The sequence below is a fragment of the Mus musculus genome, chromosome 14 (genome assembly GCF_000001635.26).
Source record: "Mus musculus strain C57BL/6J chromosome 14, GRCm38.p6 C57BL/6J".
NCBI classification, from domain to species: domain Eukaryota; kingdom Metazoa; phylum Chordata; class Mammalia; order Rodentia; family Muridae; genus Mus; species Mus musculus.
The window spans coordinates 38,291,151-38,310,289 of NC_000080.6; the positions used below are offsets into that span (position 1 = coordinate 38,291,151).

A 19,139-nucleotide genomic window follows, 5' to 3' on the forward strand; every position below is an offset into this window, starting at 1 on the left:
ACCCACAACTGTAAACTGAACAGCCTTGAAGTTAATTATGTGAAAACTTTGACCATATGCTTAATTATTTCCTTAGGATAAATTTCTAGTAATTGAATTTTTGCTTCATTGTTTATACATATTGTTATAGATTTTGATATATATTATCAAATTACTCTGCACATCATTTGTACACATTAAAGTCATTCTTGCAGAGACCAGGTGTTAGTTTAGAAAATAAAAATAAATGTATCTCTTTGTTATCTTAATTTCCATTTCACAGTAAGTTGTGAAACTGCTTAATATTATTTTTGCCAAGAGTCTAGCCAGTTGTCTTGATAGCATTGTTAATTAAGCCAGCTGAGATAAAACCATAACAATTAACACAGTATATCATATACACAGAAACACACACAGGAGATACAGTTATTTCATAAGCTTTAAATAAAGACATGTTTGCATATTCACTTAGGAAATGAAATACACAGATGTCTCATTTCTAACAATGGTGCTTTTCACCTACAACCCTATTTTGCAAGTCCAACTTCTAGCCTTAGAATAGAATATGAAAAAAAGTAAAGGATCAAGGACACCCATAACAGAAGAGAATGGAAGAGATTATCTGTCTTCCTTAAATAATATATATATCAAGATTTATGAACTAAATATTTGAAAACTGTTAATAAATAATTTTTAGTTAAATATGCTAGTATGTGTAAATATCTTTATCTAAATATCTTTATCGTGTCATATCATAAATAATTTATATACACATATAAAATCACTGAACAAATATATGGTGTACCTCTTATAATTTGGAATAGGTAAAGCTTTATAAGTAAAACTATACCTTCACCTTTAAAAAATTATTAGGCTCTCTCTCCCCCTCTAAACCCTGCCCTCTCTCACACACAAACACACACACACACACACACACACACACACACACACACACACACACACAGTCTCTTTGCCTGCCTAGCTGCCTATCTGTCTGTCTGTTACTTTATGTATGGCTATGTTCCTGTGAGTGCGGGTGTCTATGGGGGCCAGAAGAGGGCATCCTATGCCCTGGATCTGGAATTACAGTCATAAGCACCCCTACATGTGTTCTGGAAGCATAACTCATAGCTTCCTCTAGGGTAGTAAGAACACATTGAACTGTTAAGCAAACACTCCACCTCTTAACTTCTAATACAGGTTTAAAAAATTCAGACATATTTCCTACTCTGGCAACCAAATGATCCCTACTGAATGATTCAGTTTTATATTCAATAAAGCTTATGAAGCAAGGCTTTTGTGTTGTTAGTTTCTAATGGTTCAATGTCATCAATAAACATTGGTATATAACTACTATTTTAATGGCCATCTAGTTAACACATTTTTGACAAGAGACATAGTATTAGAATTCTCTTCATTAAAGTCCAAGGATATTAAAAAATTTTTCACCAGGAGTGAAAATACATACATCAAAAAGGGATAAAAGAACAGGTAGCTCTTTTTTTCTAGATAGTTGAATATATTAAAGTCATAAATATTATACACTTTAAAAAAATCTCAAACATTAACATATTTCCCTTGTAAATACTGTACTTTCAAATACCCAATCCTAATTGTCTTAAGACTGACTACTGTGAATCTTTTGCCCTTGAAAAGGATGCCCTCCTATTGATAGCCTTAATTTGGATTTAAATGAGCCTATTCATTTTTCAATGATATGATGTTTAATAATGCTTCTTTGCCTAGATTCATGTTTCAAGCATATTAATTCTGCAGACTTTGCTTGAGTATTCACCACTTGATAAATGGATTACAAAAGTTATACTCATTAATCAAAGACTCATGGTATGACCAAAGCAAGAATAGTAATGACTGACACATTATGAAGCTATGAGAAAATGCTCTCAGCCAATCTATCTTCACCAGAAATTTGCTGCTCTTTGTACCAATGAATGGGAAAAGAGACTCTGAATACAGCTTTAGAAGCCTTGTATCATCAAGCTACATTTACATCTGTATTTCTGTTGTATAGCACTTTCTTCTGGGATAAAACCATCTGTCTTGGAGTGAAGCTCTTTATGACAAAGGATATTCATTCAAGGTGAAACATTTCTTCCTCAAGGAAGAATTTGTTAAGATCAGGAAATAGGCAACTTTAAAGTTTCAGGAAGTCACTAAAACAATTTACATTCATTAGGCCACTCCTTGTCTAAGCATATATAAGCTTTAAGGAATGCTCAAGACATGTTAGCACAACTGAACTAACTGACTAGAAGAGGCTAAGACCAGATGAACAATCTGGAAGAAGTAGTAATAAACTGAGCTACCCCAAAAGATATTTTCTAACTTGTTGAACTGCTTATAGAGTTTAATGTGCACGCAGGTTCCAGCTTTCATGAGTTGTTATCCATTCTGGGTGAAATTTAAGTGACAATGTTGTCTTTAAGTCATTTCTGCTTCTATAAGTAACTCGGTCTGTACTCCTATAAGCACCTTCAATAAAACTCATGTTGGAAACTGCTAGTATCCATACTTTGATCTACCATTTATTCTCTTTCTGGGATAAGTGCACTGTTTTTGTGTGTTCCCAATAATCACACAACTTTCAATTCTGGCACTTTGTTTCCTGAAAATTACTACTCCAGGTCTGTGACTATGTCCTCTGATCTGCACCTGAACCCAAAAATTATGTTCTCTTAAAAGCTCATGTTTGTATTTACATCAGTAGGAAACACAATCTACAGAATATGAAGAAAAATTTCAGATTCTGTCCAATCACTACTGTGCATTACATAAGGATTATTATATAAGGATAGCTTTTGTCTAATATAATTGCAATTGTCATCCAATAATAGAGAGTATATCAGTGAAAATGTCTTGATTCCATAGATGACAAACATTCCTTTCTACTCGAAAGAAAGATCTTAGACTCAAAAATTTGGTCATTTGCTAAGATTTAATTTGATGCACATGTTGCTACGTTTATTTTGAGAAACACCAGTCACTCTCTGGTGACTGTCTAAGGTGGGGCCAGCCAGGAGCACACAGAACACAGGAGGTGGGACATGGTCCTTCCTGCCTCCATCAGCACCCAGGTCCAGGTGTTATACTGCAGCCCTCTGTACTTGGGTCCTGACAGGGGATACCTGGTTTCCAGGGAGTGTTCTGACTCCCAGACTCAGAGATGAGATCACAATTGTCTCTCTTGTGACTGTCTAAGAAGGGAAAGGCCAGAAGCACAAAGGGCTCAAGAGCTGTGGAGCAGCTGGGACAAGATCTTTTGAGCTACCCTCTGCACCCAGTAGCTGGGGCTCTTCCACCACCTTAGGTTGATGGGTCCTGCCAGGGGAGAGCTGATCTCTAGGGAATGCTATCAACAGCTTACAGGTCCATAGGAGGGAAAAACTCAAGCCAAAGACACCAAGACCAAGTAATACCAGAGATAAACATCGAAAGGCAAGCTCAAGAAACTTACCAACAGAAACCAAGGCTACATGGCATCATCAGAACCCAGTTCTCCCACAACAGCAAGTCCTGGATACCTCAACACCCCGTAAAAGCAAGATTTGGATTGAAAAATCCCATTTCATGATGCAGACTTGAACTTCAAGTCTCTGCAGAAAGAAACTGAAGTTCTCAGAAGCTGGAAATATCTCCCATGCTCTTAGATAGGCAGCATTAATATAGTAAAAATGGCCATCTTGCTAAAAGCAATCTACAGATTCAGTGCAATCTCCATCAAAATTCTAACTCAATTCTTCATAGAGTTAGAAAGAGCAATTTCCAAATTCACCTGAAATAACAAAACCTGAGGATATAAAAAACTATCCTAAACAATAAAAACTTCTGGGGGAATCACCATCCCTGAACTCAAGCTGTTCTACAGAGGAATCGTTATAAAAACTGCATAGTATTGGTATAGTGACAGACAGGTAGACCAATGGAATAAAATTGAATACCTAGAAATGAACCTCCAGAAATGTGGTCACTTGATCTTTGACAATGGAGGTAAAACCATCCAGTGGAAAAAAAAGACAGCATTTTCAACATATGGTGCTGGTTCAACTGGTGGTTAGTATGCAAAACAATGCAAATTGATGCATTGTTATCTCCCTGTACAAAGCTCAAGTTCAAGTGGGTCAAGGACCTCCACATAAAACCAGATGCACTGCTGTCACCTTTCTCCACATCCTCGCTAGGTGACAGCAGATGCTGGTGAGGATGTGGAGAAAGAGGAACACTCCTTCATTGTTGGTGGGATTGCCAGCTTGTACAACCACTCTGGAAATCAGTCTGGCGGTTCCTTAGAAAATTGGACATAGTACTACCGGAGGATCCAGCAATACCTCTCCTGGGCATATATCCAAAAGATGTCCCAACCAGTATGAAGGACACATGCTCCACTATGTTCATAGCAGCCTTATTTATAATAGCCAGAAGCTGGAAAAACCCAGATGCCCCTCAACAGAGGAATAGATACAGAAAATGTGGTACATTTACACAATGGAGTACTACTCAGCTATTAAAAAGAATGAATTTATGAAATTCCTAGGCAAATGGATGGACCTGGAGGGCATCATCCTGAGTGAGGTAACCCAATCACAAAAGAGCTCAAATGATATATACTCACTGATAAGTGGATATTAGCCCAGAAACTTAGTATACCCGAGATATAAGAGACAATTTGTAAGTGGATATTAGCCCAGAAACTTAGTATACCCAAGATATAAGAGACAATTTGTATAACACATGAAACTGAAGAACGAAGACCAAAATGTGGACGCTTTGCCCCTTCTTAGAATTGGAAACAATCACCCATGGAAGGAGTTACAGAGACAAAGTTTGGAGCTGAGACAAAAGGATGGACCATCTAGAGACTGCCATATCCAGGGATCCACCCCATAATTAGCCTCCAAAGGATGACACCATTGCATACACTAGCAAGCGTTTGCTGAAAGGACCCTGATATAGCTGTCTCTTGTGAGACTAGGCTGGGGCCTAGCAAACACATAAGTAGATGCTCACAGTCAGCTATTGGATGGATCACAGGGCCCCCAATCGAGGAGCTAGAGAAAGTATCCAAGGAGCTAAAGTGATCTGCAACCCTGTAGGTGCAACAACATTATGAACTAACCAGTACCCCGGAACTCTTGACTCTAGCTGCATATGTATGAAAAGATGGCCTAGTAGGCCACCACTGGAAAGAGACACCCATTGGACACGCAAACTTTATATACCCCAGTACAGGGGAACGCCAGGGCCAAAAAGTGGGAATGGGTGGGAAGGGGAGTGGGGGGGGTATGGGGGACTTTTGGGATAGCATTGGAAATGTAATTGAGGAAAATATGTAATAAAAAAATGTAAAAAAAAAAAAACCAGATACACTATACACTGAAACTAATAGAAAAGAAAGTGTGGAAGGGCATGGGCACAGGGGAATTTTTTCTGAACAGAACACCAATAGCTTATGCTCTAAGATCAAAATTGTAACACTTCTCTAAGGCAAAGGACATTGTCAATAGTACAAAATGGCAAACAACAGATTGGGAAAAGATCTTTACCAAACCTATATCTGATAGAGGGCTAGTATCCAATATATACAAAGAACTCCAAAAGTTAGACTCCAGTGAACAAAATAACCCTACTTAAAAAATGGGGTACAGAGATAAAACAAGAATTCTCAAGTGGGGAATACCGAATGGCTGAGAAACACCTAAAGAAATAGTCAATATCAGTAATCATCAGGGAAATGCAAATCAAAACAACCCTGATATTCAACTTCACACCAGTCAGAATAGCTAAGATCAAAAACTCAGGTAACAGCAGATGTTGGTGAGGATGTGGAGGTAGAGGAACACTCTTCCATTGCTGGTGGAATTATAAGCTGGTACAACCACTCTGTAAATCAGTATGGCAATTCCTCAGAAAACCGGACATAGTAGTACCCGAGGACTCAGCTATACCACTCCTAGACATATACCCAGAAAATACTCCAACATGTAATTAGGACACAATCTCCACTATGTTCACAGCAGCCTTATTTATAATAGCCAGAAGCTGGAAAGAACCCAGATATCCCTCAACAGAGGGATGGATACAGAAAATGTGGTACATTTACACAATGGAGTACTACTCAATTATTGAAAATATTGAATTTATGAAGTTTCTTGATAAATGGATGGAACTAGCAATCATCATCCTGAGTGTGGTAACCCAATCACAAAAAGCATAAATGGTATGCACTCATTGATAAGTGGATATTAGACCAGAAGTTCGGAATACCCAAGATGCATTTCACAGACCATGTGAAGCACAAGAAGAAGGAAGACCACAGTGTAGATACTTCAGTCCTTCTTAGAAGGGGGATCAAAATACCTATGGAAGGAGATACAGAGACAAAGTTTGGAACAGAAATTGAAGGAAAGTTCATCCAGTGGCTGTCCCACTTGGGGATCCATCACATATACAGTTACCAAACCCAGACACTATTGTGGATGCCTACAAGTGCTTGCTGAGAGGAGCTTGATATAGCTGTCTTCTGAGAGGCTCTGCCAGTGCCTGACAATTACAGAAGTGGATGCTCACAGCCATCCATTGGACTGAGCACATTGTTCCCCAATGGAGGAACTAGAGAAAGGACACAAGGAGATGAGAGGGTTTACACCCAGATAAGAGGAACAGTATGAACCTGCCAGTTCCCCTGAGAGCTCCCAGGGACTAAACCACCAGCCAAAGAGTACAGATGGAGGGACTCAAGGCTCCAGACTCATATGTATCAGAGGATGGCTTTGTAGGACATCAATGAGAGGAAAGGTCCTTGGTCTTAGGAAGGCTCTATGCCCCAGTATAGGGGAATGCCAGTACAGGGAACCAGGTGTGTGTGGGTTAAAGAGAAGGGGGAGGGGGTGGGATAGGGTTTTTTTTTGGAGAGGAAATGAAGAAAGGGGACAAAATTTGAAATAAAATAAAGAGAATATCTAATAAAAATGAGAAACACCTAATTATTTATATACTTTTCATTTTTCTATGGTAATGATTCTTTAATTTTTTTAAAAAAATTTAAGTATGAAACAATATAACAATATATTTAATGAATATTACTGAAAATACAATTGTAAAGTTCATGATTTTGGTAGGCATATAAATAAAGTTTAGAAATAAAAAATCCTGATCTAGATAATTCATTCCAAACATTGTTCAGTAGACATTTAAAATGTCACTTACATAAAAAAAAAAAGTATCATTGCCTCCCTCCAACCTGGTTTTATTGTCCTATTTTTTAAGAAAATCTGCCTCCCTCTACTTCAAATATATCTAGGTTTTTAATATAATGGCCTATTACATTGTCATTATGCTTGTTAGCACACGATGAAATCACAATGCATTCACGTATCACATGTTAGTTTTGTGAAATCAGTAAATCTAGTTCTTCCACAGATAAACACTTAACTATTTAATTTGGTTGAATTCCCCCTTCAATCTCTAAAGCATAGCCACGATTTATTGCCCTTTGGATTTTTTTTTTTTTTTTTTTTTTTGATATTTGGTGTTATCTCTGGCTTTCTGTTTTTTTGTTGTTTTTTTTGTTTTGTTTTTTGAGTTTCTTTTGTTTTTGTTTGTTTGTTTGTTTTCTAATTCTAATTTCAGTTAAATACAAAGGATTTTGTGACTTTAGATTGCAAGACAGTTGTGATCCTAGAAGACCAAGCTTATAAATTTCACTCATCACCAGGAGTGTTCCCATTAGTTTGTGACACATAGTTTCACCAGACAATTCTCTCATCATTCCATGGATGTAGGACTGGATATCATTCAGAAAAGTAACTACCTTTTTAATAACTAGCATGCATACTTGCAAGAATCAATAGTGCTTTGACAGATGAGGCATGTTAGACACATACCAAAAGAGATGTGATCAAAGGAGATTATGAGAAAAACATGGGACATAGAGAGAAATGAATGGTAGAGATCCAAGGAAAACTTAATTCATAACAGAGTATGAGATGGATGCTAAGAGACAGCCCTTACAATTGCATGCGGAGAACATCTACTACTACAGAAATGACACCTTATCAGTCAGTAATTGGGAATTTGATTAGCCAATCAATACTGTCCTACTTTAACCATCTATAAAATATTTCACTTCAAGCTCTTAAATGAATTTCTAAATGACTCATCAATTATACATCTTTTTTAAGGCAGAAATCATAATACTTCTTTATAACAAACGAAGAGCTATTTAAAGAGAAAGGCCACTGCACACAGGAAAAATGTTGCATATTGTGGAGTTCATTTGTGTAACAGTGCAGCATTTAAGTCTCATTATTATTATAGTATGAAACATGTCCCTTAATGAAGAAATCAATAATCCTCACAAATGCATGATTTTATTTTATGATTATTTAAAATAATAATAGGGAAATTGTTTGAACAGACCTAAATGGTCATACAAAGGAGAAATTTGCACTACCTGAGTACAAATTACCTAGTTCTACACATTAACATATTGCATGGAAGTTCAAAGTAAACTTAGAATCAAACTTAGAATAGCATGATTTTGTGTGATTTTGTAAATTCCCAGGGACTAAACCACCAACCAAAGAGTACACATGGAGGGACCCATGCATCCATCTGTAGCAGAGGATGGCCTTGTCGGGCATTAATGGGAGGAGAGGCCCTTGGTCCTGTGAAGGCTTGGTGCCCAGTGTAGAGGAATGCCAGAGCTGGGAGGTGAGAGTGGATGGGTGGGTTGGGTAACACCCTCATAGAAGCTTGCTTGGGGAGGAGGGATGGAACAGAGGGCTTCTAGGGTGGAGGTGGGGGACCAGAAAAAAGGAAAACATTTCAGATTTAATAAAGAAAATATCCAATTAAAAGGAAAAAAATTTTAATAATACCTCTGCATGACTTATATTTACTATATGGTCCTATTTCTGCCTCCTTGGGTGTTTTTTGTTTTGGGGTGTGTGTGTGTGCGTGTGTGCACACACATGTGAAGCTCAACTTTTAAATTTTCATTTTATGATCTTGGCATGGATTTTTACAAGAGGTCATTGTAGTGGAGAAAGGTGGCTTTCATTTTTCTTTTCTGAGTACATTTATGCTTCTCATGTACTTGTAGTTAGGTATGGCTAAGTTGCTGAGAGTTCACTTTGGAACATGAGTAGCTGGGGTAATGTCTGGCTTATGGATATGTCCTAATTTTTCTCCATTGTTTTCTATCACCACAGATGGATGAAAAATAAGTCCTGCAATGAGAAAGATTCTGGAGAGTATGTCTTTAAATAACATAGAGCATCCTTACAGTAAGTAAAATCTCACTATGTCTATATTACGATATACATTTATGAGTGCTCATCATTATTCATTTAGGAGTATCTAGAAGTTCAGTTGACCTTTCCTCAATAACTAATTACCAAATGTTCATGGGATTAAAAAGTTGTATTCATAGAATTCAATACAAATTGCATAACTTAACCAATTGTTCCCACTTGCACTGTTGCACAGCTAAATCAGTTCTCTGTGCCCAAAATTTTTCAAGGAAAAAAAAAGAGTAGTAAGGATCACTCTGAATAATTACTTGAAGAATGAAATGAATTTATAAGTATGTAAGTTCTCCTTGGAAAAAAAAGTATTCACTTCAGACAAGTGCTTTTCTTTCACAACCATTTCTCTAAGGATCTTTGAAATCTGGAGTGAAAACATGTGGTCTCATGATGAAACTAAATGAGACATGAAGTCTTGCATAACACTGGGCAATATGGCTGGTCAATGTTGCACATATGCTTCATATATAGAATCAGGAGCACCCATACTCCCTGATGGGAAGGCTAACAATGCCACTACCCTCCTTATTAGAAGCTATGCAGTTCTCTACTCATGGGCCCCCATATGTCAAAGATTGCCTGATATATAATTTTTCATAAAGGTAAACATCAGCAGTGTCTTGGCTCCTTGGGGTGTCGTGAAAATGAGGAGGTTAGAGAAAGTACCTATCCATGCTTTCTCTTCCTGTCCTGTCAGCACACAATGGAAGACAACAGGTGTGAACATTATCATGCCATTTTTAATAGCTAGAATTCTGCAGTCTTGGGGCTGTTACTCAATTCTAACATGTCAGGCATAATTATATAGAGGGAAGGACTTTACATCCATCTTGAGGCAAGTAACAAGTGCAGCCCCTTAACTACATGAGTGTTCTTATTTCATTAAAAGCAAACATTGGACTATAAAATAGAGATTCCTACTGTGCTCTTACTTATTAATTTTTGTATAAGGAAGCAAAGCACTTTAATTCAATTTCTGCTCACTACTTGGACAGCAGTCATCTGTGCCTTCCTGCTTGGGTAAAGTCAAATGAATGTTTAATACTTTTCATTTCATTTAGATAAAATAATTTTAAATGTTACTAATGAATATCTTTCTGACTAGATCTTATTATATAACGGATTTCCATGGTCGAATCTGGGAACTCTTTCAAACTCAAGTTAGAGAAGAATGGGACATAATTAGGGCATAGTAAGAAAATCTAGTTTGGGAGAAAGAAACCTTCAATCTCTTAATCTCTTCAGGAACACATGTGGTTAAGCTGTGGACCCACCCAGTGGCTTTGAACTCTATTTCAAATGAAATACAAAGGTTATGCCATTGTTTTGTCCACTGGCATTTCCTAGTGAAGTTCTATATCTGTTTTCTTTATCTAACACTGTTGTCAGTTGTCTGTTGTGATATGTTATCTGAGCATAGGAAAAAGTCCAGTTCTAGGAGTTTGTTTTAATGTTAGGAAGAAGAATATTCCCCTCTTTCTCTGAGGTACACAGTTGTGAAGCACATTTGAACTAAAAGGAGCTTCTACAGTCTTTGCCTTAGGACAGATTTACAGCAAAGTCGAAAAATGAAAGTAGTGAAATTGTGCTTTCATAAAATAATTTGTCCTCTTAGATCATCTGTTCTTGTACCCTACTCAGTTGCCATCAGCTAGTCTTACACCATGTTTTCTGAGCATCTGTCAGTAGCAGCTTCATCTTCTGAAACAGAAATTCAGACCTCACCCCTAGATTTTGAATCAAACCCTCTGGGACTTCAGTTTAGAATATGGTCCAAGGTACAATGACACCAATGTCTGCTGTACTATGTTATAATTCTGATAGCTACCAAAGTTCAAGCTCTCCTGTGTCATAAAAATTGAAAGTCATTTTCTTGTTTAACTTCACATACAATCTAGGAAAGCTCTCTGGATTGAGTACTGTGGGTTTTATCCATTTATTTAATCATGTATTCACAGATACATTCATAGCATTTATTAAGTTATTAACCCTCCAACACTCACAAGATATGGAAAATAAGAGATAAGAGAAACTGATTTTAATGAATTCATAGGATATATATATATATATATATATATATATATATATATATATATAATATTTGACATATCTCTCTTCTGTACCTATGATGCTTACTTCCAAATAAACTCCTTTCACAAACCTTCGCCATAGAATACTCAAGACAATCCTGATCCAAGGGAACTGACTCAGCTGTAATATCCACCATTCATAGGACACAGGGAGCATAATTTTTGTTATTTATGAACTTTTGCTATTTAATTTTTCTTTTAGTGTAATGTGTTCCTTTGTGATAGAGATATCAAGAATCCTTAAATGTGAAACAAAAAGGTCTTGGTTGTTGGACTTTAAATGACACCCTCTGAGATTATATATATATGTGTGTATATTATATATGTGTGTGTGTGTGTGCCTATGTGCTTATACATATATCCACAGTTTATTAGTTTAGAATTGTATTCTGCTTTGGCATTATTTTTGGTAACCAAAGTACCCAATTATAATTATTGTCAACATATTGTCAGCACTTTTCTCTCATACTCTTCTTACTTTTCTTTCCACTCCTCCTTTACCCTTCCCATCCCACAATAATCAACATCTACTCAGGTAAAGTTTTCCTTTGAGCTTCCACATATTAGATAAAATATGTGGTATTTGACACTGCTCTGATTCATTAAACATATCAGCTAATTCCTGCAAAGGGAAAGGGGCATATTGTTTTATTCATGAATAGTATTCCTTGGATTCTTGCCCCATTTTCTTTATTCATGAATGTATCAACAGGTTTCTACGCAGATTTCATATCTTCACTATAGTGAATAAGCATGTACGGACAGGAATCTTCTTTGTATGTTGATTTTATTTGGGTAGATATGGAAGAGTGGGATAATTAGATTTTTTTTATAATTTCTATTTAGCATTTTAAGGACATCTTTAGTGTTCTGCTTAGGAGTTGAAATAATTTCCATCCTTACTCTTATCATTCAGCATTTGTTATTTTTATTGGTGTCATATTTGGTTGTATAGTATGATAAGTTTCATGTACATCTTAGACCACACTCATTCCTCCCATACTTCACCTTCCTATCTTTCTCTTTTCAAAGAGTGTCCATCTAATTTCATGTCACACACACACACACACACACACACACACACACACACAGACTTACAATCAAACACAAATAAATGCATACTGTGTCTAAGACCAACATACAGAAGAAAGCATTTGTTACTTACTAATCTTTATGTATATATCTTACTTAGGTCAATATCGTTTACAATTTAACTAATTTTCCTTCAATCATATAATTTTGTTATATTATGTAAACAAATAAAAGTTAATTGAGTATACATGGTACATTTCCTTAATTCATTGGTTTAAAAATTCATATGCTGCTTCCATAGCTTAGATATTATAAGTATTGATTTAGGAAGATTAGATGTGAAAGAATGCCTATGATATGACTACTCAGTCCTTTGGGGATATTTCCAGATGAAACATGAGGAGATTTTAAGAATCCTTTTGAAAAACCTCCATGTTAATTTTGACACAGACTGAATTAAGTTAGATTCCAATCAGGAGATAATGTGAATTCCCTACATCCTTGCTAGCAGTGTTTGGCATATGTTTTTTGTATTTTGTTTTTTGTTTTCTATAACAAAATACCATATTTTAAAATAAAACAACAATCACCGGGTTCAGCAAAGAAAAGAACAAAAGGGAAAATCTCCAAGAGTGGGTAAAAGCCAGGAGCACACATGGCACAGGAACAATGGAGTAGCTGGAGACAAGATCCTTCTGGTCTGCATCTGCACAGGAAAGCTAAGACTGTTCCATGGCTCTCTGCACACAAGGAGAGAACTGATCAAATAGGGGTGTTCTCACTCTTAAGCTCAGAGGTGAGATCACCATGTTCACTCCAGTAACTCTCCAAAGCAGGACAAGCAAGGAGCACACAGGGTAAATGAAGAGGGGACCAGCTAGGGCAGGATCTACCTGGGAGCTTAGGCTGTTCCACAGACCTCTGCACCCAAATCCCCAACCAAGAGAAAGCAGGTCTCCTCAGGAGTGCTGATACACTGAATCACAGGCTCACAGGACCACAGGAGAGACAAGGTCTAGTCAGAGACAGCAAAACCAACTAAGTCTAGAGATAACAAGATAGAAAGAGGCAAGCACAGGAGCCTTACCAACAGAAACCAAGGCTACTTGGCATCATCAGAACCTAGTTCTCCAACAACAGCAAGTCTAGGACATCCTACAACACTGGAAACACAAGATTATGATTTAAAAATCACATATCATGATGATGAAAAAGGACTTTAAGAATAACTCCCTTAAAGATATACCAGAAAACGCGTGTAAACAGGTGAAAGTCCTTAAAGAGGAAACACATAAATCCCCTAAAGAAGTACAGGAAAGCACAACCAAACAGGTGAAGAAATTGAACAAAACTATCCAGGACCTAAAAATGGAAACAGGAAAAATAAATAAATCACAAAGGGAGACAGGTTTGGAGAAAGAAAACCAAGAAGAAAGATCAGGAGTCATAGAGGCAAGCCTCACCAACAGCATACAAGAGAGAGAAGAGAGAATCTAAGGTGCAGAAGGTACCAGAGAACAAATTGAGACAACAATCAAAAAATGCAAAATGCAAAAAGTTCCTAACCAAAAACATCCAGGAAATCCAGGACACAATGAGAAGACCAAACAAAAATAATAGGTATAGAAGAGAACAAAGATTTCCAACTTAAAGGGCCAGTAAATATCTTTAACAAAAATTATAGAACAAAACTTCCTTAACCTAAAGAAAGAGATGCCCATGAACATACAAGAAGCCTACAGAACACCAAATAGACTGGACCGGAAAAGAAATTCCTCTCAACAAACCCAAAATAAGATAGCCACACAAACATAAAAATAGCATAAAAAATAGGAGGAAGCAACAATCACTATTCTCTTAACATAAATGCACTTAATTCTCCAATAAAAAGACATATATGAACAGACTGGATAAATAAACAGGACCCAGCATTTTGCTGCATAGAGGAAATGCACCTCAGTGTCAAAGACAGACACTACCTCAGAGTAAAGGGCTGGAAAACAATTTTCCAAGCATATGGCCCAAGAAAGAAGCTGGAGTAGCCAGCCATTCCAATATTGGATAAAATCGACTTTCAACCAAAAGTCATCAAAAAAAGATAAAGAAGGACACTTCATACTCATCAAAGAAAAAAATCTACCTAAAAGAACTCTCAAATCTTAACATCTGTGCTCCAAATGCAAGGGTACCCAGATTCATAAAAGAAACTTTTGTAAGACCCAAAGCACACATTGCATCTTACACAACAGTAGTGGTAGACTTCAACACCCCACTCTCATCAATGGACAGATCATGGAAAAAGAAATTGAACACAGACATGGTGAGACTAATAGAAATTATGAACCAAATGGATTTAACCCCCAAAATTCCACCAGAGAACTGATACTGCTGATAAACAAATTCAGCAAAGTGGCTGGGTATAAAATTAACTCAAAAGAATCAGTAGCTTTTCTCTATCCAAACAATAAACAGGCTGAGAAAGAAATTAGCGAAACGACATCCTTCACAATATTCACAAATAATGTAAAATAACTTGGTGTGACTCTACCTAAGCAGGTGAAACATCTGTATGACAAGAACTTCAAGTCTCTGAAGAAAGAAGTTGAAGAATATCTCAGAAGATGGAAGGATCTCCCATTCTTATGGATTGGCAGGATTAATGTAGTAAAAATAGTCACCTTGCCAAAGGCAATCTAGAAATTCAATGCAATCCCTAACAAAATTCCAACACACGTCTTAGAGTTTGAAAGAGCAATCTGCAAATCATTTGGAACAACAACAACAAAAAAATCCAGGATAGCTAAAACTATTCTCAACATAAAAGAACTTCTGGGGGGAACACCATTCCTGACCTCAAGCTGTATTACAGAGCAATCATGATAAAAACTGCATGGTATTAGTACAGAGACAGGCAGGTAGATCAATGGAACAGGATTGAAGACCCAGAAATGAACCCACAAACTTATGGTCATTTGATCTTTGACAAAGGAGGTAAAACAATCCAGTGGGAAAATGACAGCAGTTTCAATAAATGGTCCTGGTTCAACTGGTGATCAGCATGTAGAAGAATACAAATTGATCCATTCGTATCTCCCTGTACAAAGCTCAAGTTCAAGTGGATCAAGTCAGAGTCCAACATGAGAATGGGACTTCTATTCTAGAACTTAACTCGGGTGTTATAGGAACATCAGAGTTGTGAGACACACACTGCATAGCTTTTCTTACAATGGGATTTATGGCCCTGGTCAGCAGACAGGAGTCTCTCCAGACACTGTTTATGTTTGCTTCATCACTCTTATGAATACCTGCTGCTCACTTCACCAATAGTAATTAGGGGTCTGAAGCATCTGTTTTCTAACTAGACAGTATCATAGTCTAGGTGTTTCATGAGGAAAAGTAGTAGCAGAAACCCCAGAATCTGCTCGGTAAGGCACACATCCTGTCTGCACTACAATGTACAGACAGGATGTGGGAATGGCCAGTGTGACATTAAGGTTTTCTGACAGCAGATGGTACAATGCTCCCTTCTGCTGTGACTGAGGGGTGGCTACTCCCAAAGAATACTTTATCCCATTGCCCAGCTATCTATGCCTGGAAAGAGGATGGCCAAGAACTCCCTTCTCGTGCCTTTATTGGCTATAATATGTTACAGGGAGTGAAAAGATATAGTATAAGCATGGCATAATTCCTTTCTTGGGACTCCTTAGACCTGTCCCTAGGGATTAGATGGTAACTGGCTCTTCTCCAACTACCCACCTATTATACTTGTAATGCTCAGTTGTGAATGAGCAAAAACAAAATATGGCCTGATGGACTTTCTTACATACTTTTCCCTACAAATGGGGTAACATCCAGGTCTTTAGCTATTTGAGGCTACTTCTACCTACCCCTGTAAGCAACTGTTGAGTTATAGATGCCCCCCCCAGCCATCCTATTAATGTAAGCATGTGAATCTGATGCTCCATAGGGATCTCTATAGGTAAAAGCTTTCAGTCCTGACATGTGCAGAAATCTAGCTACACATGACTGCCCTTAGCCTGGTCTCCACAATCTATCCATTCTTGAGGATGGCACTCTGTAGATTTCTTTTCATTGCACTCTGGGGCAATACTTGTCCCCTACATTTCAGGACACTGGAGGAATTTATCAGAGTCCTTATCTTTCACCAACTTAATTTTGTCAGACAACTACACACTAAAAAAGTACAGCAGGATGTGTCTGGCATGCAGGTGATGGAAATACGCAGGAATTTCCTCCTCAGTAGAGTGGCTGAAAGTCAGACAATAGCTTCCTTCATATGATCACTGCTGGTTACAGTATTTTGAGTGGTTACCCAGAGATAATATAAAATCCTTTTCCAGAGGCAGACCACTGTGTAAATTTCAGGTTACTCATCTAAGTACATTGCAAGCCTGTGGGGATTATGAACGTTTCCAGTACCAGCATCTGTGCTGATAGACTTTGCCAGAACTCTTTGTCACCTGTAATCCTACGGAAGTCGGGGGACTTCTCCATGGTTTGTAAAGCCAGTGTACCAGGTGCTAGGATTATTGTCATTCTCTGGATAATATTTGTCCCAGAAGTCTGAACCAAATATTCTGTTTCTTCTATTGTCAATTTCCAGTGTTCTCTAATGATAAGTCATTTCATTATGTAGCTATGCACTTAACTATGTTTGCCCTTCTTTTGTCGGGGAAGGGGGAGGATTCTGGATATTTCTCTTCAGTCATTTGCCAGTTTTACAAGTGAGGATATTGATGTCAAAGACAATACATACTCCCTTATGTATTACAATCATTTGGCACTTCCGTTACTGATGAGAATATAACATGGCAAAAGCTCTTATATACATGCTAATGGGAGTGGCTAAATGAGAGTATGTGTTACCATATCACATAAGTTGCATTAAGAAGATAGGTACTGGGTATTTTTCATCAGGGATGTGGGAAATCGGCAAGTGTTGTTAGATGAATCATAACGCTATTCATATATGGCAAATGTCATTCTAGCAACACCATAAATGAATTGAGAGGATCAGTGTCCTGTAAAACAAAGTAGCTTAGCAGGTCAATCTGCTAATGATGTAGTCAGAAAACAAAGATCCAAATGCTACTTGTTTTTGTGGATTTCTGTTGATTTGTTCAGTAGATTACAAAACAATGGGTTCCTTGATCATATTTCCATGCACATATAGTTAGACTAAGTTTCAAATCTTTAACTTTAAGATGTAGAACCTAATTTCTACATTGGACTAGGACAGTGTAATAGAAATGTAAAGGTTTCAAGAGGTGCTTTTAGTTAAGCAGCTCTTAAACAATGGGATGGAGCTCAGAAGTGGTGATACAATGAGCTGGTGGCAGAGAACTCAGAGGGAATGTCGAAGTCTCCTTCATGATTTTCTACTCTAGGTTTCAGAAAGAGTAGAAGGAAAGACAGTAACCATAACAGTACCCCACTGAGAAAGGCTATGTTCTCTGGGCACAATTAGAGATGGCAGTGTGGCAAAACAGTATAGCAGTAGCAGAAAATCTATGCCATAGACTTAAACAATGGTCAACCACATAATAAAGGTAACTTGTATTTTGTCAGCAAATGATATGATATATCAGGTAAATTCAGATTTGGTTTTTTACCAACCAATGGATGTTGTAACATACCCAATGAAATCTTTCCTTGGGATAACCCCTTATAAATAAGAGTGCCCAGTTTATGGGGAAAAAATGACCTTTTAGGGTGGTAAAAAACAAATTCGGAAACTAAAGAGTCTCATGGTGGAACACAGAATGAATATTATCATTGCTTTTTTTGGATTAGTTAAAATGGACATTTTATTTGTATTTTATGACACATATAAATAAAGCTATGACAACTAACCATGCTTTTAAAAGACCCCATCAAAGGATAGGAGATATCACACCATTAGCGTGTTCATTGCCACTCTCTGTGTGCATTCTAGATGAATAAATAGAGTGTTTGTTTCATTTATTCACAGAATAAGCACATGCTGGATCTTTCAGTGTCCTATTGCCCAAGGCCCTGGAAGCTAGAGAGTCCTTGCAAAGAGAGAATTGCTGATTTTATTTATTTGTGTATTTATTTATTTATTCATTCATTCATCATCCATTTATTTTATTGCTGAATCCCCAAGAATCCTACCACATCAGAAACTTTTCCTTCTCTCAAAAGAAAAAGATAAACTCTTTCACGTACATTGCAATAAAATATATTCCTGTAAGTGAAGAGGAGATTTCTGCCATCTAGTGTAAGGAAATGTCCTGAGGTAGGTAGGAAGAGTAACCTTAGATCCCACCACTCCCGGATTATGACTGAATGGTTCTTATAGAGAAGACACTTGCTGTGCTGAGATATTCTCTATCTTCTTTGTTGATCTTCCCCACTGTTCAAAAGGCTAGACCTACAGGAATACACAGGAGAAAAATGTCCTGACCATCAAACCATCTCCTGTGGCTGGTCTATGCACCCCTGAACACTAATCTAACTTGTTGATAACTGTTGACTAATAACAAGGTTTTTTTTTAGGAATATAGAGCAGCAGAATATTTAATAATAGCTGTTAGTGATTTTAGTATTTAATATAAAGAAAATTGTATTTAACACCTTATAGGATTAACTGTTTAATGTATTAAACTAATTCTAATACTCAGCAAATTTCTACTCCTCTTCATCTAATTTCACCATAAATCTATTAATG

The 19,139-nt window shown here is 37.1% G+C and overlaps 1 long non-coding RNA gene across 2 annotated transcripts in view; it reads left to right on the forward strand.

The window, feature by feature from the left end:
* Positions 1–19,139, forward strand: part of Gm31456 — a 54,194-nt gene that overhangs the window by 11,936 nt on the left and 23,119 nt on the right. For both annotated transcript variants that reach the window (XR_874529.2, XR_874528.2), the window contains exon 2: positions 9,210–9,284. This is a non-coding gene — a long non-coding RNA (predicted gene, 31456). The remainder of the gene's footprint in view (positions 1–9,209; positions 9,285–19,139) is intronic.